The sequence below is a fragment of the Sciurus vulgaris genome, assembly GCF_902686455.1.
Source record: "Sciurus vulgaris genome assembly, chromosome: 16".
NCBI classification, from domain to species: domain Eukaryota; kingdom Metazoa; phylum Chordata; class Mammalia; order Rodentia; family Sciuridae; genus Sciurus; species Sciurus vulgaris.
The window spans coordinates 71029346-71051120 of record NC_136477.1 but is presented as its reverse complement, the minus strand read 5'-3'; the positions used below and the strand labels follow the sequence as shown (position 1 = coordinate 71051120).

At 41.5% G+C, this 21775-nt stretch overlaps 1 long non-coding RNA gene across 1 annotated transcript in view; it reads left to right on the top strand.

Moving 5' to 3' along the window:
- LOC306646644 overlaps positions 1 to 19831 on the top strand; it is a 982690-nt gene extending 962859 nt beyond the window's left edge. Inside the window, exon 3 of the long non-coding RNA XR_013759919.1 lies at positions 19708 to 19831. This is a non-coding gene — a long non-coding RNA (uncharacterized lncRNA). The remainder of the gene's footprint in view (positions 1 to 19707) is intronic.
- Positions 19832 to 21775: the final 1944 nt, after the last annotated feature.

The window sequence follows — 21775 nt, the reverse complement described above, 5'->3', positions numbered from 1 at the left end:
TCTAGAGAAAGTTTGGTGAGAGTCTCCTTTATGGACCGATTTGCTCTTTCAATCTTACCTGAGGCCTGAGGACGATATGGGCAGTGTAGATGCCAGGGTAAGGCTAGAGATTGAGAGAGAGATTGGATTATTTGAGCTGTGAATTCCGGTCCATTGTCCGATTGAAGGGAGGTAGGCATCCCAAAGCGTGGGATGATGGAGGTAAGGAGGTGACTGGCAACAATGGAGGCCCTTTTGTTGGTAGTAGGAAATGCCTCAATCCAGCCACTAGGTATCTAGGAAAACTAGGAGGTACCGGTGTCGGCGAACAGGAGGCATGTGTGTGAAACCAACTTGCCAGTCTGCCGCCGGAATGGAACCCAGGGCTTGATGCGAGGGATATGGGTAAGGAACTGTAGTGGTGTTAGGGTTGGTTCTTTGGCATATAACACAAGTTTGAGAAAGTTGTTTTAGCATTTCTCTATCTTGGGATGTGAGAGGAAAGAAGGATTGTAAGAAATGAGACAGGCTTTGAGGACTGGAATTAAACAGGTCATGCAGCATTTGAAAGAGAAGTTTCTTGTCCGGGATTGGACTGGGAGAGGACAAGTGAAGAATGGGGGGTGGGGTCTCAGATGACTTGCTAAATGCTGCGTTCTTCGGCAGCAGCATCAGCTAATCGGTTTCCTTGTGTAGAAGGAGAGTTGTCCTTCTTATGGGCTTTACAGTGGATAATTCCGAGCCGCGTGGGTAGTTGGGACGCTTGTAATAGCTTGTGAATTAGGTCAGAATTGGTAATGGTGTTCCCACGAGTTGTCATAAATCCTCTCTCTTTCCATATTGCCGAATGGGAGAGGAGTGTGTGGAACACATATTTAGAGTCGGTGTATAAGTTTAGGGTTTTCCCTTCGGCCAGAATGCATGCTCGGGTTGCCGCGATAAGTTCAGCTTGCTGATTGGTGGTACCCGGAGGGAGAGTTTGAGCTTCTATAGTGGCTGTTAGGGAGACTATGGCATAACCAGCTTTGGGGGCTGTTGGACTTCTATATGAGGATCCATCCGTGAACCAATTGTGATCTGCATGGGGTAAGGGACCCTCGACAATGGTAGAGGGAGAATGAGTTCTAGACAGTTGTGAAGTGGAGGCTCTGGGGTAGGGTGAACAGGAAGAAGAGTGGCTGGGTTGAGAGGAGAACAGGATTGAAAGGATATAGAAGGGTTTTAAGCTAGGAGATTGTAAAGGGGTTTGGCTAAAAGAGAAAAGTTAGGGATCCAAGCACGGAAATACCCTGCTAAGCCCAAAAAAGAGAGAATTTCAGCCTTGGTTTTAGGTACGGGCCAGGACGAAAGGGCTTGTTTCCTGTCAGTTGTAATGAATTTATGTTGTGGTGTGAGTAAGAACCCTAGGTAAGTGACTTGGGAGGCTGAGATTTGAGCTTTAGAAGGTGTCACTTTGTATCCATGTTGGGCCAAAAAGTTAAGCAAGGCAGCCGTGTCCCGTTGAGAGATATCCCAAGAAGGGCTACAGAGAAGGAGATCATCAACATACTGCAAAAGTGTGGAGAGAGGACAAGTGGGGTAGAAATTTTTGAGGTCATGGGACAGGGTCTGTCCAAATAGATGTGGGCTGTCCCTAAAACCCTGAGGAAGAACCGTCCAAGTGAGCTGTTCGGAGTGTCGTGTGTGGGGGTCAGTCCATGTGAAGGCAAAAAGGTCCTGTGAGGAAGGGTCTAGAGGTACGGAAAAGAAGGCATCCTTCAAGTCCAGAACTGAGAAGTGAGTGGAAGAAGCTGGAATGAGAGAGAGTAGAGTGTAGGGATTAGGAACAAGAGGGTGGATGGGTATGACAGCGGCATTTATGGAGCGGAGGTCCTGTACCAAACGGTAGGAACCATTGGGTTTTTTTATACCCAGAATGGGGGTGTTATAGGGGGACTAAGTGGGACGTAGATATCCTTTGCGAAGAAGGTCAGAAATAATGGGAAAAGAAATAATGGGAAAGTCCGAGAAGGGTAGAGGTGGTTAAGGGATACTGAGGCTGATGAATAAATTTGGTAGGGTCCCGTAATTGGATGGAGACTGGGGGGCACTGAGCTATGGAGGGATTGTCCGTGTCCCAAACTGAGGGGTTAACAGGGTGGGAGATACGTGGATGTGAGGAGATAGGATCCTGCAATAGGGCCATAAAAAAGGAAGTAGAGGCATCGAAAAGTGGGAAGGAAATAGACGCCTTGAATTGGGAAAGAATGTCCCATCCCAACAAGGGAATTGGGCATTGAGGCATGACTAAAAAGGAGTGAATAAAATGTGAAGAGGAATTCTTAAGGCGACACAGAAGTGGGGGAGTTCTGAGTGGATATATGCGTTTCCCTCCTACCCCGACAATAGGAGTGGAACTAGGAGTGGTGGCACCATGGAACTCTGTCAAAAGTGAGAAGGTTGCTCCTGTATCTAATAAAAAGGTGACAGACCAGCCATCCACTACAAGGGTTACCCTAGGCTCGCGAGTGGTGATATTGAGGGTCGGGTGTGGCCCAGGGCTCCGTCAGTCCTCTTCAGCCAATCCCACTATTGGAGGACAAGAGGGGGGCATTCTAGCGATTGGCCCTTCACCCCTTCAGGAGAAGGGGCAATCGGAGCCCCAATGTCCTGTTCATTTACATTTGGGACAGGGTTTATTGGGGGGCTGCGGCTGAGGACAGGAGCGTGACCAATGACCCTCTTTTCCACATTTAAAGCAAGCTCTAGGAGGGGCCCTTGTAGGGATCGGGAATTTTTGTGAATGGGGAACAGGATGAGGAGTCCCCCTGATCATTTGAGCAACCATTAGTAAATCAGTTTGCCTGGCCTTATGCCTTAGGCGTTCTTTTTCGTCATCTCGTCCATGGAAAACCTTAAAAGCCAGGGACAGAATCTCACTTTGAGGAGTTGCCGGTCCATGTTCCAATTTTTTTAATTTGGCCTTAATGTCGGGGTAGGACTGAGCTAGGAAACTGGTCATAAGGGTATGACGGCCCTCATCTGTGTCCGGGTCCAGTGTGGTATATTGCCTGAGGGCCTGAGTAAGCCTCTCTAGAAACTCAGTGGGGGTTTCATCCTTTTTTTGGATAATTTCCTGGACCTTCTGAAAATTAACTACTTTGCGGGCTGCCTTCTTTAGGCCCACAACGAGACACGAGGCAAACCTATCTCGGGCTTGTATGCCTTGATTTGTATTGTAGTCCCATTGTGGATTGATTTCTGGGACCGCTTCAGGCCCTAGAGGGAAAGTAGGGTCTGTGCGATGTGTTTCATTCACATGAGTTTGAGCTGCATCCCAAACCCGTCGCTGTTCCTCGGTCAGGAGGGTGTTGGCGAGGAGCATAAATATATCCATTGGAATTCTTATTGTTGAGTCACTTCCTGGTGGGTTTTTCTTTTTCCTGCAGCTGAAAGGGTTTTAACTAGATTGGTCAGGATAAGTCACTTCCTGGTGGGTTTTTCTTTTTCCTGCAGCTGAAAGGGTTTTAACTAGATTGGTCAGGATAAGTCAGGTTCCTTTATGTAAGTGGTAAGAACGAAGGAATAGGAGCCCAGTTTGCGCTCCATCTGAGATAAATCAGCCAGGGAGAAGGGGACGTGGACACAGACAATACCTTCAGCTCCAGCTACCTCCCTTAATGGGGCCATAAAAGTGGGAGGGGCCAGAGGGGGTCCATGGGAGCGAGTGGGCCGCGGGCTGAAGGAAATAGGCGGAGCGGTGGGTGTAGGAGCTATGGGTGCCGGAGCCAAGGCGGCGGGGGGGGGGAGAGAGGGGAGGAAGGTGGCTCCGGGAGTATAGGGTTGAGAGGAGGGGCCCTATAAGGGGGAGGCTCATCGGCCGGGTCAAAAGAATCAAGAGAGGAGGATGGGGGAGGGGAGGACAATGGGGAAGCAATCGACATAAGGGATCTCCTTCCACTTGTTCAGGCGCTGGCAATAGTTGAAAAGGTCCCTTAAAAGATTTGGATATCTAGAGGGTAATGGGGCCAATCCTGAGTGCAGAATTTTCAGGCTTAAGGGAAAGAGGTACTAGATTTTTTGAGGAGGCACTGGAGGGGCGTGTCTGCCACCGGGGAAGATGGGGAGGTCCCCATGGTTAGAGGGAAGAAGGGTGTAGGGAGCGGAAGACCTCAGGCGAGGAGGGAGCAGTCTGTGAGGTAAAGGGCGTCCCCAATGCCTCGAGAGAGACCCGGAGGGGGATCAATTTACAAGGTAAAGGGCGTCCCCAATGCCTTGAGAAGGATCCAGAGGTTCCGGAGACGGAACGGAAGGGAAAGCGCGATGGAGATCGTCACCTCGATCGCTATTCCCAAAGGGGTAAGGAACCCGGATGGCCACGAGGTTACCAGTACTGGATTTAGGCAGTTGGAGAGGAAAGGTGACTGGGGTTCCCCAGGGTAGATTAAGCTCCTCACTCCACATAAAGTGTCTTCTATTGGCCTCTTTTGTGTTCTGATGGAAGGGCACAGGGGTCCACTGTGACCATGAAGGTCGTGGTGGGAGGTTGTCCCCCCTTAACTCAGCGTCGGGAAGCTACCGGACGGTCACGGCTAGTACTCCCGCGTATAGCTGAGGTAAAGTGTGCTCTTCCTGGGGGAAACTTACGAATTTTCGAAGCCGGTGTTGAGTGTTGAGAGCCAGCGCCGGAGCAAGAGAACGAGGGTGGACTGCCAACAGAGGAACGGAGTGCCATTGAAGGCTAACTCCGTTCCGGGTTTCGGCACCAATAAAAGATGGAGACAGTTGGCAAGTCACCGGAGAAGTCCGCTTTATTACAAGATGAGGCTTACATATATACTCTTGGGGCTTCCGGGTTAAGGGAGAAAGTGACATGTGGGTTTCTGATTGGTCCGGCTTGCCGCCGGCGGGAAAATAGGTGGCGGGAAGCCGAGACTTATGGGAAGAAGAAGCTGCTCAGGGGCCATCTTTGGTGTGGATCGGACTGCATATGGAACCTTACAGAGAGAGAGAGAGAGAGAGAGATCAAAACACTTTTTCTGCTGTGTTGCAGCGCCATAGAGAAGTTAAATTTTTTTTTTTTCTAGTCTCAGGTTGATCTATTGAACTGGGCCTGCTGACATTTGCAATTTACATTTGAATGCATGCTTCCCTGTGATCAGGCCAGGGAAATTGCTGTCTAGGACTTTTTAACTCTTTTTTCCCCAGTTGGGAATTTAGCCAGATTTGGATGCAGAAAATTATGAAACATTATCTCGCAATATTTTAAGTATGAGGATTGAGACATGCCATTGGCTGTTGGAGTGATTAGGGTTAATTTCCCTCTCAGTGACAAACAGGTTAGATTTTTGCTTCATAATTTAATTGAAATTAAGAATTTGAAATAAGACTCCTTTTTATATAATTTTGGGTTGAGACTTCACTGAGAATAAATGATACTAATTGACATTTTGATGATGATTAAGTTAAGGGAGGACATTTACCAACTAGTTGTACCCTTAATAACCTCTTCAGAAGGGGAATATTTGCTTGATGCTTTTCCATTCACCATTCTGTAACTTAGGGCTCCTTGAATATATTAGGGAACTATGGAAGCTGGCAGTATTGAGGGAAGGGGCACTCTCTCCAGGTACTTAGTGAGTCCTGGTGCAGAGATTTAAAGACCCTCAGGGTTGTTTTATGTTTATTGTGGTGTGTCAGAGTGCTGGGTCTGTGAGGAGCTTGGGAAGGGCCCAGCAGATATTGATTTCCCCAGAATCTGCTTTTTTCCTCCACTTGGGGTGCACATTGTGTATTGCAGCTGGTGGTCTTTGGGGGGAGTTTTCCTAGGAACATTTCATCTTCCAGTGTACCTGCTGCCCAGAGTTGAGATAGGGCTTGATATATTAGGTTAATTGTGTAAAGCAAAAAGAAAGTTTGGAGGTAGTGAAGCCAGAATTAAGGACAGGTAGTTAGTGTAGAAATAGGGGATGGGGTTGAAAGAATGGACATTTTTTTAAGCTGTCTATCTCAACTCCCTAAGGTCTCCCTCCCAGTGACGGGAACAAAGCCCTTAAAGCTGTTCTAGGAATTGTAAGGCCCCCAAAAAGGAAACCCCAACTCTGTCCCATGGATCCACGGCAACCCCAATCAACCGCAGGAGGCGTCACTTGATGCAAACCGCAAGAGGTGTTTATTCCAGTGCGCTGGGACCCGACACGTGACTCACGCAGGAGTCCAGGAGTCGAGTCCCTAGCAGAAAATCTTGCAAGTTTATAAAGGCAGAGACCACACATCGGGAGGGGTCGCACATGAAAGGGAAAAGGGGAACAAAGCCGCCGGGAAATTTCAAAGGGGGTCTGGGTTTGCTGATGTAAAGATAGAAAGAGCCCGCACCTGTGTAAACAAAAGCCTCTTCCCTAATTGCCCTCAAACCCCTCATAAAAGCTGCAAAGAATCTTCACCTCTTATCTGTAAAGGCCAGGCAGCTGACCTTGCCGGTGCCAAGGCAAACTTAAAAGATAATGATAACACTCCTCTCGGAGACTCAGAACTTAAAATAACATCATATATATAATTTTATGTCAGCCAATTAAAAAGAACACTGTAAAACTTTTCGCCTTTCATTATAAATAGGCCTGTTGAACAAAGGCTCGGGGCCTCTTAGCATCACCGGGTTACCGTGTGAGCAGAGGACCAGGCTCGAGCTTGCCAATAAATGACTCTTTGTTGCTTGCATTGATCGTGGTCTCTGGTGGTCTTTGTGGGGTCTCGAGCCGCTGGGCATAACACTGATAACATACAACATGTTTCACAATGTTTTACAACAGGGCGAAGATTCTGGTCAATAGTTTCTGGTAATCCTACTGTTTGAGCACTATCTGGCTATGTGGCTCAATTTACCCTTTTACTCCCTGTTTGGGGCTGATTCCTGGAATAGCTTTAAGGGCTTTGTTCCCATCACTGAGAGGGAGACCTTAGGGAGTTGAGATAAAACAGACAGCTTAAAAAAATGTCCATTCTTTCAGAATCAGCCCCAAACAGAGAGTAAAAGAGTAAATTGAGCCAGATAGCCAGATAGTGCTCAAACAGTAGGATTACCAGAAACTATTGACCAGAATCTACGCCCTGTTGTAAAACACTGTGAAACATGTTGTATGTTATTAGCAAACCCAGACCCCCTTTGAAATTTCCCGGCAGCTTTGTTCCCCTTTTTACCTTTTTTCCCCCTTTTTCCCCTTTCGTGTGTTAGCCCTCCCAATGTGTGGTCTCTGACTTTATGAACCTACAAGATTTTCTGCTAGGTACTCGACTCCTCGACTCCTGCATGATTCACGAGTCGGGTCGCAGAGCACTGGAATAAACACACCTCTTGTGGTTTGCATCAAGTGATGCCTCCTGCGGTTGATTGGGGTTGCCGTGGATCCATGGGACAGAGTTGGGGTTTCCTTTTTGGGGATCTTACAGGGTCAAATCGAGCAAATGAAGCCATGTAGCCATCTGCCTCTGAAAGTTGGAGACTGCCCCTGGAAGAATGGAATGTCAAGGAGCTCCAAAGCCCATTGATTACCAAATCTACCTGTCTTTATCAAGGACTGCAAGCATGGAGCTGCTAACTAATGCCCCCTGGGCCCTTATATGCCTGAATTACCTTGACCCTCCCCCTGCCCATGGCTTCTCACTTAATGCAAAACCAGACCTAGTCATGTAGTCAGGAAGGGAGAGATAAGGGGGGAGAGAACTGGAAAACAAAAGAGACTTAGAGACTTATCCTATAAAAGATGTAGGGTGTGCTCACTTCTTGGGACTTTAGAACATCAGCCACAGCCCCCTTCTTCCTGCTGGGAGAAGTATGTATTATTATCTTTAAATAAAACCTGCTTAATCTGCTTGCCTTGGCGTGCTTCTCTAGTGTTCAATCTTCAACATTAGAAGGAGCAGAACTCGTCACTGGTGAACAGTGGTTTCAGATTTGGAGATCCCACCAAGATTTATGCCAAGGTAAGTGGGCCTCTCTCCACGCACCACACATCTGTTTGAGGTGCATCTTTCTGTCTCTTTATTTTTGGAGGGCAAAATGGGCACCCATCAGCTACTTAAATGCAGTTAGTGCAGCCACCATTCTTAAGACTTGGGTGAGAGGTTTCCCAACTCAGGCAAGTTTCCAATCACCTGCTCTGTAGGCATGTTGGACTCTGCCAAAGCCATTTCCTACTTTTCTGTCCAGGACTGGAGCACAATTGCCATGAGTACACAGTGTCCCTAGTCCTGATCCACCCAGGATGCATGGAGGCAGAGGAAGGGTTGGAACAACTGCAGGGTTCTCTGGCCCTCGGGTGGACCCCAATGATTCCTTCTCTGGACTCCCCCTCCCGACTGCCCTGAGGGGTATCCAGGGTGATCAGTAGATGAATGGCACTGAGGGAAAGTGCCAATTACCTTTGCCTCCGTACGGGTCATACAGTGCACAACACTCCCGCACATCCACTCCCTCCTGGATGCTCCCCTTCCCTTGCCGGTCAGACATTAGGCATTCAGACTGTAGGATTAAGACCTGGGATGATTAATATGAAAATGCCCAGGTTCCCTTTGTTCACATAGCTAGCTTTCACTAGTCTAGACATCTAGAGTCTCCCCATTACTGTTCCTGTGCTTAAATGTGCTCAATGTGTTCTCTTTAAGCTGCAAGAGGGAGGCATTGAAAAACCCCTCCTGTGACATACTCCAAGCAAAGGGCGTTATACACCTAACAACCAACAGATGTCCCCTCACCCTCCGGAGATTCCTTTAGTCTACAGGGCAAAGAGATAGGCAAAAGGCACACTTTTTACTTTTGTCATCATTTTCATAATTAGGAGTTTTTAGTGGCAGGGAGGAAAGCAGTAATGCCCTTAAGTCTGAATCCTCCCAGGGTCTCTAGCACAGGGCAAACTAGGACCCTAGCTCTTTGCTGAAGAAGGCCAGAAATAACTTTGGCAAAGCCAGGTAATGAGAGATGGGTTTTTCTGGACTGTAAGAAAGCTCAAAGTTAGGGAGATGCCCCTAATACATCTAACTCAGAAGGGAGTTTCTCTCCCAACAGTATTGCCAGGTTCACCACTAGCCTGCATACTGCTAAATTGTAAATAATCAAGAAATGTGCCTTTCATATGTTACTATGCTTAACATCAATAATCTCTACGATGAGAGGAGAAAGCCTTGAGGAATCACCTACTAAGGGGGTAAAATCGAGGGGACAATCCCAACTTAAGACAGACAAAAATAAATTTAAGGAGGCTTTTGGAGGATCCTAATAAATATTGAGATGTTTCAAAACTTATGCCAGGTATTTGACTTCACCTGAAAAATTATGCTTTTAATCATCTAGAGCACAGGCAGTTCCCAAAAACCATCCTAACTGGGATTCGAATAATGAGTAGGATGCCTAAAAAAACTATTATGTGGCCTTCAGGAAAGTCCTGCTATTTTCATGGAGTGACTTAGGAAAGCAAGAAGAAAATATACCACCTTGAATCCTGACTCCAAAAAGGGTCACCTACTTTTAAGGTACAAATTTATCATTTAGTCAGCCCCAAATATTTAGGGGAAATTACAAAATTGGCATGTGGCCCTGATCAATCCTCAGATGATCTTCTCTAGCTTGTATCTTCCTTTTTCTAATAGTCATCAAAAAGAAAGAAAAGGGAGCATAAAGACAAGCACAGGGCAAACTAGGACCCTAGCACTTAATAAAGACTTATTAAAGATCATTCAAAATGACAGAAACCTTTAATGTCTTGCAATAGCCCATGCAATTCACCCATTTTAGGAGTTAAAAAGCAAACTGCCTAGTCCAAAACCTTAGAATAATGAAGCAGTAATTTCCCCCACACTGTAGTGCCTAATCCATACACTTTTATCTTGGATTCCACTGCTGCTTGGTTTCCTATGTTTGATTTGAAAGATGGCTTTTTCTGTTTATGCTAGACTCTGAATAGCAATTTCTGTTTGCCTTTGAGGAACCAGATACTGTATCTCAACTAACCTAGACAGTATTGCCTCCGGATTTAGATGGCCCTCACCTGTTCCAGACAAACCTTAGCTAAGGACTTAACAAAATTCAGAGATAAAACATCTGTGATTGTTCTCCAGTAAGTAAAGACATCCTTTATGTGCCTCCACCCAGGAGGAATATCAAAAGGCCATTACCAGAGCTCCTAAACTTCTTAGCTAATAGGAATTAAAAGATCTCAAAAAATAAAGCTTAATTATATAATCAACAGATTCAATACTACAGAAAATAGCCACCATAGGACAATATTCTGACACAGGAATATCAAAAAGGAGACTTACTTCAAGCTCCTGTTCTTAACTTACCTATGGAGCAAGATTTAACCTGTTTGTCACTGAGGGGAAAATAAATCCTGGATACGCAGCTCTAGGCAGCTCAATAACCAATGGCATATCTCAGTGAGGAGCTTAGCATAGTAGCTTCATTCTCAAAAGTAATGGAAAATAAGGTCCCATAATTTTCTTGACATCAAAGCCTGCCCTGATAGAGATGGCTAACATGCCCTAGGCATAAGTTTTGTGTTAAAATCTGTTAGATCTTTTCAGATCTCAGTCAAGGCTTACATTGAAATAGAAATAAAGGAAGCCTAAAGGCTCAGTAGGAGACCAGTCTCAAACCCAAGAAAAAAAAGGTAAAAAGAGCCTTACCTAAACACCAGCAAAAGTAAATTTTATGGTGCTTTACTAAAGTAATTAATGGTCTTATCATTTTTCCAGGACTCTTGTTTTTTCTTTTTTTAATTCTATATTTTTTCGAGCTCATAACTTTTTGATCAGTTTTATTTTTTTATTCAACTAGTTTTTGAACATCTGTTACACTGCAATGGAGATTCACCTATAAAGTTACAAGGCCTTTTTTGATTTTGCGTTATTTGTATGTCATGCTTTCTGATGTTATGTTTTGTTTGAGTCAAAACTGAGCACTCCTAAAATTAAAATTTAAAAAATGAATTCAGATACTCTTAATTCACATGATTTAAAAAGGTTCAATTCAAATTGGGTAAAGTAATAAAAGTAAAATGTCTTCAAAAATAATTCACAAGTCTGTAGGTGGTCAAACTAATGAAATATTGATGTTAATAAAATATCTAATGTCGATTGTTTCTAGGACTTTTCTTCAACAGGAAAGAGAAAGCAAATACTGTTCAGGACACTTGTCTGATATCTTGGTTTTTACAAAATAAGTGAATTAGAGTTGACATGTATGAGATTACTCAAGTGTGTTTGTAGAGTCATCTGATTAATTTACAAAGTTAAAATGCTAATTGTTAGATAACATCAAGTACTCTTAACTCCTTAAATTCCATGAGGTATTATACTTAAACATTATTGGTGTTCTCATAGGTTGGTAAATAAAAGGGTTTAAGCTTTCTTTGTGCATCACTAAACTAAAAACAAGGTTACTGAAAGTTATTTCCTAATAGGTGCAATTCTATATGCAAAGGGTCCCAAAAGTTTCAACTGTGTTTCAATTACAGTACTATAAATAACAAAATATTTAATCTTATTAAAATAGAGTAATTTATCTAAATTCAGAAATTTCATAAGAGTTGTTTCATAATGTGAACAACAAGGGGTCAAAAAATAGAAAAGAGAAAATAAAAGGTCCTGGGTATGGAAATATATTTAGTAAAAGGGAAAAGGAAATGTTTTTGAGTAAGAAAGTGCTTATATGATGAAATACATGAGGGTCTAAGTAAGTGCTAAGAAAGTCTGTGTGTAAGTAAAGGGCAGGTTTCCACATGTTTGTGTGTAACCAAGTTGGTTGTATATATGTGAGACAGCTAAAGCTATTTAAGGTTTTTCCTAAGGTGAAATACTAATGTTCTGATATAAACCAAAGTTTAATCTATATGCTAAAATGACATGGTAAAATGACAAGGATTTCCTAGAAACACTAATTTACTCTTAACTTTGTGTCTATTAAATTTTATTCTTTAGAACTATTAGTCTTAAAAATTGGGGTTTATACAATTATGGTTAAACAACTGTTAGAGTATTGTACTATGTTACAGAGTAAATTTTTCTTTAAAAACTAAATTTGATAAGATAAAAGTGTCAAGGTAATTGTGAAATGGTCACTCTTTGTATATTAAAGATGTTCATATTTTCCAGGTATGCAAGTTTTTAAAGTAGGGGATTTATCAAGCTGATATTCTCCAGATTAAACGTGTCTGTAATGGTAATTTTAAACTTATAAAGAGTAAATTTTATTGGGGATTAATTTCTATCATTTAATGTTCTATTATAGGACCTGTTATCAATAGGGTATATGTAAAATTTGTTACATTTTACACTGAGATAAAGAATTTTAAATGTAAATGTATTTCTAAATGTTAGAGTCTGATTTGTTTAAAGGTTAATATTGTGAAACATAAAAGCATTTTGCCACTTTGTCACACAAACGTAAAGTTAAAAGCTCTCTTGGCCTTTCTTTAATTCATGTTTTAGATATAATGTTAAATTGTGTTAACTATTGTTCAAATAGATTCAGGAATCAATATATGTAAACTTCTTAAAAATGACATTTTAAGAAAGAAGCAAAGATTAACATCAGAATTAGAACACTTAAGATGTTCTAGGGGATGGGGTCAAATCCAGAAAATGAAGCCATGAAGTCATCTGCCTCTGGAAGTTGGAGACTGCCCCTGGAAGAATGGAATGTCAAGGAGTCAAGAGCCCATTGATAACCAAATTTACCTGCCTTTATCAAGGCATTTAAAAGAAATAATAGTTAAATGTAGCTTAAGATGTACACTTGTATTAGCCCACTAGACTAAAGACTAAAAGCTACAAAAGAGAGATTCTTAGACAAAAATGCCTGATAAAGAGCCACACCTTACCTGAGATAAGTATCTGCCTCCCACCTTACTACATATTAGAATGGCTCCAAAGTCAGTCAGACTTCAGCTTATTTAAAGATATAGTCAAAATATTGTTTTTTGTTTTTTTGTAAAATTACTATGATCTCAAAGAGGGGATATAATGTATAGCTCAGCCAAAATTTAAGATAACTATTATACAAGCTGAATATATAGTTTTACTCTTGCTAATTTCATTTTGTAAAACTGTTACTTGTTACTATTTTGCAGAAGTAGCTGCTTCAAGAACTCACAACCTAGGTAACTTGTGATAATAAGCCATCACCTATAGAACAGATAGTGGTTACTTCCAGTACTAATACAGATTCCAGTTAAATAAAAGGATAAATAACTGTAAAGTTATAGACATTGACGTTAAAGACCAGTACTCTTATTTTATGACTGGTGAGACTGGCTTGCTGGATGACTAAGATCAAACTTAGAGATTGGAATTAAATACAGAGGCCAAGAAAAGAAAAAAACAGTATCTTGCTCTCAAAGTCATCCTGAACCCAGGGAATAAAAGAACTTCTCTAAGGAGTGCTGTAACACTGGGTCACACAACCTCCTGATCAAGGAGATTGTTGAGACCACTAGAGGATGAAAAAATCACTCAGTGCATCTGCTGCAGAGGAGGGTCATGGAAAAAGGGAGACATACCTTGATGCTTCCAAAGGAAGCCACCTCATCAAGGAGAACTTCTCTAACAAATGGCACTGGTGGAGCTAAGAAGCTGCTCTTAAGTTCTCTACAAGTGACCCCTGTGGGAACTCAGCTGACTCTTTAACAAGACAGGAACCAGGTCAATTTGACCAGCTTGATCTTAGATACCCAGCAAACAGTTAAAACCAAAGTATAGCCATTCTTGGGCATTTAAAGGAAATAATAGTTAAATGTAACTTAAGATGTACACTTGTATTAGCCCACTAGATTAAAGACTAAAAGCTACAAAAGAGAGATTCTTAGACAAAAATGCCTGATAACTATCAAGAGAAACTGCCAGAGTCAGAAGTTTTTAGTCAGTTTAAGGCCTGCAGATCTTCCTAGGCTACACAGGTAAACTTAATCTATATTTGCTCATACAATTATCTAGTCCTAAGTAACAGAAGTATAGAGATCTCTACTAAATACAGGTTATACCAATAAAGGGATATTTTACAAAAATCAGATGACATTAAGTAACTTAACTATATTTTCTGGGGACATCTATGACATTAAGAGTTAAATGTTGTTTACATTCCTGATAACCTGGACAATGTCAAAGTCCCCAAATAAAGGCTTTGTCCTCTCCAGCCTTTGCTAGGCTTCATTATGGGAACAATTTCTCAGTTCTTCTACCTCCTGATGGGAGATTGATTTCCGTCATCTTCATGATATTCATTGGCATGTTCCAGATGCTACAACATTTACTTTGTACTAATCTCATTACAGTAATCATGTCTTTTTTAAATTCTCTCATAGAAGCACCCATCCCCAAATGACTTTACAATCTGCTCTTCCCCAACCAGACTTTTCTACCTTGGACCCCTCGATTGACCCAATTTTTAAAAGGCAACTCCAAACTGCTTGCCTCTCGCTGCGCCCTTCAGCTTCAAAGCAGCCAGAATGAAGGGCACCCGGTTTCTTTTCCTTACAGCAGTTAGGAGTTCCTAAAGCAAAAGGGGGAATTGAAGCCAGAATTAAGGACAGGTAGTTAGTGTAGAAATAGGGGATGGGGTCAAATCCAGAAAATGAAGCCATGAAGCCATCTGCCTCTGGAAGTTGGAGACTGCCCCTGGAAGAATGGAATGTCAAGAATCTCCAGAGCCCATTGATAACCAAATTTACCTGCCTTTATCAAGGACTGCAAGCATGGAGCTGCTAATTAATGCCCCCTGGGCCCTTATCTGCCTGAATCACCTTGACCCTCCCCCTGCCCATGGTTTCTCACTTAATGCAAAACCAGACCTAGTCATGTAGGCAGGAAGGGAGAGATAAGGGGGAAGAGAACTGGAGAACAAAAGAGACTTAACCTATAAAAGATGTAGGGTGCGTTCACTTCTTGGGACTTTAAAACATCAGCCATAGCCCCCTTCTTCCTGCCAGGAGAAGTATGTATTATTACCTTTAAATGAAATCTGCTTAATCTGCTTGCCTTGGAGTGCTTCTCTAGTGTTCAATCTTCAACATTAGAAGGAGCAGTACTCGTCACCCATGAATGGCGGTATAAGTAGGTACCTCAGAAAACCATGCCATTCTGTAAATTTCAGACAGTGTTGCCAATCAGTAATAGGAAATTTTTTAATTTTGGAGAATCTCTTGATGAAAGTTTTTGTGCTTGGACCATCAGTGTAAATCATCTAATTTGTATTGTGGCCAAATTTGAGTGCTGAGCCTAATGAGGTGTTTTAATTTTGATGTTATTTTGGGAGAAAAGGGTCTTGAAATAGGTAGAGAAACAGCCCAATGGAGTGTCTTTGGGAATTGAGTGGGTAGTTTCTTTATTTTATAAAGGCTCAACAGAGGTACAAGTTGACGGCAAAGAGCCCTCTGCACTCTTTATGCCACTGGTGTGCCAGACCCAGACTGGAGTTTTTTTTTTTTTTTTTTTTTTTTTGCTGGGAATTGGGGAAATGCCTTTACACCAATCTCGGTGTTGGGGGACACTTGGGGTCTCTATCTGTTAGATACTGGATGAGGTTTTACTTCTCTGGAGAATTTAAAGTCTGGTGTTGGATGCAGAAACAAATGGCAATGAGGTCTCTGATTTGTGAGGTTTGCTGGGTGTGCAAGGGAAGGAAAGATTGGGAATGGTAGGAAGGGTGGGTGGTAGGGTCAGAAAGAGGCTGCATTCAGCACCATTAAAGGATTTGATATAAATCCTTGCTCCCTCCACACTGCATAGGGATGTGAAAATATAGCACAGGGTTGGGGGTCAGTTCTGGGTCACATAGTGGCAGCCTTTCAACCAAAGTGGACAAAGAAGTTGTGAAGGGTCTCTCTCTGTAGGATGGGGAAGGAGGCAAGGTGAGCCATCAGTCTGGGGATTCAGCTGTAGCTGTATGAGTCATGACCTGGTGTTCCTTTGACCTCAGAAATCCTTAGGGGTGCTGGTCATTTCAAAGGCCACTCCCCAGGTGTAAGGTCAGGACTTCAGTGGCTATGTGGGAGAGAAAAAAAAAACTGAGTCAGTGGGCAGCACACCAAAGAGCTACCAATCGAACACGGACAGATAAACCTCATATCCACCTATCACTCAGAAGGATCACCCACCTATTCTGGTTTATAAAGACCCTGGGCAGGGGGGGAGGGCTACGAGCAATTTTCTCCAGCTCTCCACCCTGACCCGTACCCTGGGGGGCTGGGAATTTTGTCTGAGAGCCAAATTTCAATAAAGCTTGCTTAGGCTGCTTTCTGTCCACACCAGGTATGAGCAGTTGGAGCCACTTAACTCCAGGAGAAGGGGAGGAGTAATGGGGGGGAGGGTTAATTTCACCTTACTCAATTCTGGGTCAGAAAACTAAATTTTAGCACAAAAAGACTGGGCCAGATGGAAACTTCATGGATCATCTCAGCTGTTTATTCAAGAGCAGAGTTTCATACCTCTGATGGATCCACTTTTGTGGTGGAAAATGAGCCACTGAATAAGGGAGGGGACTGGGGATATATAGTTTAAACTAAGAGGTGACTTAATGAGCATGTCAGCTTGGGCACTCAGAAATTTGGTGTCTGTTTTACTGGGTGGAATGGGAGAGTGTGCTGGGGTCAACTGTCAGTTTGGGCACTCAGGAAACAGGTTTATGAGAATTTGAAAATTTGTTTTTACTGGGCAATTGTTTTACTTGGAGAAGATTGGAGAATTTGGGGTCAGCCTTCAGTGTTTATCTCATTTCCTTCAGGGTTCCATTGTACTGTCACTGGGAAAGGATTTATTTGGAGGAAGATCAATGCTTTGTAAGGCCTGAAAAAGGAAACCCCAACTCTGTCCCATGGATCGACGGCAACCCCAATCAACCGCAGGAGGCATCTCTTGATGCAAACTGCAAGAGGTGTTTATTCCAGTGCACTGGGATCCAACTTGAGGAGTAGAGTCCCTGGCAGAAAATCTTGTAGGTTTATAAAGGCAGAGACCACACATCGGGAGGGGTCGCACATGAAAGGGAAAAGGGGGACAAAGCTGTTGGGAAATTTCAAAGGGTGTCTGGGTTTGCTGATAACAAACAACATGTTTCACAATGTTTTACAACAGGGTGTAGATTCTGGTCAATAGTTTCTGGTAATCCTACTGTTTGAGCACTATCTGGCTATGTGGCTCAATTTACCCTTTTACTCCCTGTTTGGGGCTGATTCCTGGAACAGCTTTAAGGGCTTTGTTCCCATCACGGGAGGGAGACCTTAGAGAGTTGAGATAAAACAGACAGCTTAAAAAAATGTCCATTCTTTCATTTCCCCATTTTCTTTTCTGGTAAGTTCTAATCATGGAACTTCTGTCTCTATATACTCTTCTCCAAAGCTATTTCCTTGGCGGAGGGACTGGTATTGTTGCCTGACCATTAGTACCTGTACAGCACTTACTCTTTCCCTGATGAAAGTGACTAGACGATTTCAGGCAGGCAAGAGCCCGGGGGGCACCAATTAGCAGCCCCTTGTTTGCAGTCCTTGATAAACAGTCCTTGATAAAGGCAGGTAAATTTGGTAATCAATGGCCTCCGGAGATCCTTGACATTCCATTCTTCCAGGTGCAGTCTCCAACTTGCAGAGGCAGATGACTTTATGGCCTCCATTTCCTCGATTTGACCCGATCCCCTATTTCTACACTAGCTACCTATTCCCAATTCTGGCTTCATTCTCCCCTTTAGCTTTAGGAACCCATAATTGCTTGTTAAAGAAATGAAAAGGGGCATTGGTCATTCTGGCTGCTTCAAAGCTGAATGGGGGCAGCAAGGGGCAAGCAGTTTGGAGTTCCTTCTTTATAAAAAATCAGGTCAATGGAGAGGTCCCAGGAAGAAGCCTGGTTGGGAAGAGCAGGTTGTAAAGTCATCTGGGGGTGGGTGCTTCTATGATAGAAGAACAAAAAAACATGAGTACTGAAATGAGATTAGTACAAAGTAAATGTTGCAGCATCTGAAACATGCCACTGAGTATCATGAAAATGACAGAAGTTAATCTCTCACCAGGAGGTGGAAGAACTGAGAAATTGTTCCCATAACTAGGCCTAGCAAAGGCTGGAGAGGACAAGGCTTTTATTTGGGGACTTTAACATTGTCCAGGTTATCAGGAATGTAAACACAACATTTAACCCTTAATGTCATAGATGTCCCCAGAAAATATAGTTAAGCTACTTAATGTCATCTGATTTTGTAAAATATCCCTTTATTGGTATAACCTGTGTTTAGTAGAGATCTCTATACTTCTGTTACTTAGGAATAGATAATCATACTAGCAAACATAGATTTAGTACACCTGTGTAGCTTAGGAAGGTCTGCAGGCCTTAAACTGACTAAAAACTTCTGACTCTGGCAGTTTCTCTTGATAGTTATCAGGCACATTTGCTGAAAAATCTTTCTCTCATTTGTAGCTTCCAGTCTTTATTCTAGTGGGCTAATACAAGTGTACATCTTAAGTTACATTTAACTATTAATTCTTTTAAATGCCCAAAAATGGCTATACTTTGGTTTTAACTGTTTTGCTGGGTATCTAAGATCAAGCTGGTCAAATTGACCTGGTTCCTGTCTTGTTAAAGAGTCAGCTGAGTTCCCACAGGGGTCACTCGTACAGAACTTAAGAGCAGCTCCTTAGCTCCACCAGTGACTTTGATTAGGCAGGTCTCTTGATGAGGTGACTTCCTTTAGAAGCATCAAGGGATGTTTCCCTTTTTCCATGACCCTCCTCTGCAGCAGATGCACTGGGTGATTTTTCATCCTCTAGCCTCAACAATCTCCTTGATCAGGAGGTTGTGTGACCCAGAGTTGCAACGCTCCTTAGAGAAGTTCTCTTATTCCCTGGGTTCAGGCTAACGTTGCGGGCAAGACCCAAATATGGACTTTTCTTGACCTCTGTATTTAATTACAATCTCTAAGTTTGATCTTAATTATCCAGCAAGCCAATCTCACCAGTCATAAAGTAAGAGTACTGGGCTTTAACTTTAATGTCCATAACTTTACAGTTATTTACACTTTTATCTAACTGGAGTCTGCATTAGTACTGGAAGTTACCACTATCTATTCTATAGGTGATGGCTTATTATCGCAAGGTACCTAGGTTGTATGTTCTTGAAGCAGCTAAGTCTGCAAAACATTAACAGGTAACAGTTTTACAAAATGAAATTAGCAAGAGTTAAAATATATTCAGCTTGTATAATAGCTACCTTGAATTTTGATTGAGAACTACATTCTATCCCCTATTTGAGATCACAGTACTTTTACAACAAGAACCAATTTTTTGACTATAACTTTAAATAAGCTGAAGTCTGACTTATTCTGGAGTCACTCTAACATGCAGTAAGGTGGGAGGCAGAGCCTTATCTCAGGTAAGTTGTGGCTCTTTACAGATCTTAAGTGTTCTAATTCTGATGTTGATCTTTGCTTCTTCCTTAAATATCATTAAGTAGTTTACATATACTGTTTCTTGAGTCTATATACACTTTATAATTAACACAATTTAACATATTATCTAAAACATGAATCAAAGAAAGGCTGAGACAGCTTTTAACTTTCCTTTTGTGTGATTAAGTGGCAAAAAGTTTTCATGTTTCTCTCATGTTTCACAATATTAACCTTTAAACAAATCAGACTCTAATGTTTAGAAATACATTTACATTTGAAATTCTTTATTCCAGTGTAAAAAGTAACAAATTTTACACATACCCTCTTGATAGCAGGTCCTATAATAGAATATTAAATGATAGAAATAAATCCCCAATTAAAATTTACTCTTTATAAGTTTAAGATTACCATTACAGACAAGTTTAATCTGGAGAAGAGCAGAGCTTAATAAATTCCTTGCTTTAAAAACTTGTGGTCCTGAAAAATATGAACACATGTAATATACAACTAGTGACCATTTCACTATTACCTTGACACTTTTATCTTACCAAATTTAGTTTTTAAAGAAAAATGTAGACTTTATAACATAGTACGATACTCTATAACACTTGTTTAACCATAATTGTATATACCCCAATTTTTAAGACTAATTTTTCTAAAGAATAAAACTTAATAGACACAAAGTTAAGAGTAAATTAGTGTTTCAAATCCTTGTCATTTTACCATGTCATTCTACCATATAGATTAAACATTGGTTATATCAGAACTTTAGTATTTCACCTTAGGAAAAACCTTAAATATTTTTAGCTGTCTCACATACATATAACCAACTTAGTTACATACAAACTTGTTGAAACTTGCCCTTTACTTACACAGACTTTCCTAGCACTTACTTAGACCCTCATGTATTTCATCACACAAGCACTTTCTTACCCAGAAACATTTCCTTTTTCCTTTTATTAAATATATTTCCATACCCAGAATCTTTTATTTTCTCTTTCCTATTTGTTCACCCTTTTTGTTCACATTCTGAAACAATTCTTATGAAATTTCTGAATTTAGATAAATTACTCTATTTTAATAAGATTAAATATTCTGTTGTTTATAGTACTCTAATTGAAACACAGTTGAAACTTTTGGGACCCTTTGTATATAAAATTGCACTTGTTAGGACATAACTCTTAGTAACCTTGTTTTTAGTTTAGTGATGATACAAAGCAAGTTTAAACCCTTTTATTTACCAACCTATGAAAACACCAATAATGTTTAAGTATGATACCACTTGGAATTTAAGGAGTTAAAAGTACTCAATGTTATTTAACAATTAGCATTCTAACTTTGTAAATTAATCAGATGTCTCTACAAACACATTAGAGTAATCTCATACATGTTAACTTTAATTCATTTATTCTGTAAAAACCAAGATATCAGACAAGTGTCCTGTACAGTATTTGCTGTCTCTTTACTTTTGAAGAAAAGTCCTAGAAATAATTGATATTAGATACTTTATTACCATCAATATTTTATTAGCTTGACCACTTAGAGACTTGTGAGTTATTTTCAAAGACATTTTGCTTTTATTAGTTTACCCAATTTGAACCTTTTTAAATCACATGAATTAAAAGTATCTGGATCCATTTTTAAATCTTAAATTTAGGAGCCCTCAGTTTTGATACAGACAAAACATGACGTCAGACATCACAACATACAAATAACACAAAATCAAGACCTTGTAACTTTATAGGTGAATCTCCATTGCAATGTAACAAATGTTCAAAAACTCTAGTTGAATAAAAATAGAACTGATCAAAAAATCATGAGATCAAAAAAGATATAATTAAAAAAAAACAAGAGTCCTGGAAAAATGACACGGCCGTTAATTACTTTAGTAAAGTACCATAAAATTTACTTTGCTGGAGTTTTAAAGACTCTTTTTACCTTTTCTTTCCCTGTATTTGAGACAGGTCTCCTACTGAGCCTTTAGGCTTCTTTTATTTATATTTCAATGTAAGCCTTGACTGAGATCTGGAAGAATCTAACAGGTTTTAACAGAAACTTTGTGTCTACGGCATTTGAGCCATCTCATCAGGACAGGTTGGATGTTAAAATTATGAGAACTTATTTTTCATTACTTTTGAGACTGAAGCTACTTTGCTAAGTTACCCTTCTGGGTTGTTGGGAGGGGGAGTCCAGAGAAAGAACCTTTGGGGTTCACCCGAGAGTACCCCGGGCCGAGAACCCCGCAGATGTTCCAACCCTTCCTCCACCTCTGCCACAAACACACAACAGAACCAGATACAGATGGGCACCAATCTCTGATCCACCAATTGAACTCGATCAGCGCCCTTACTGACGGAGACTACCAGGCATCCCTGGCTTCCCTCCACCCTTAGGGCGTCCCCC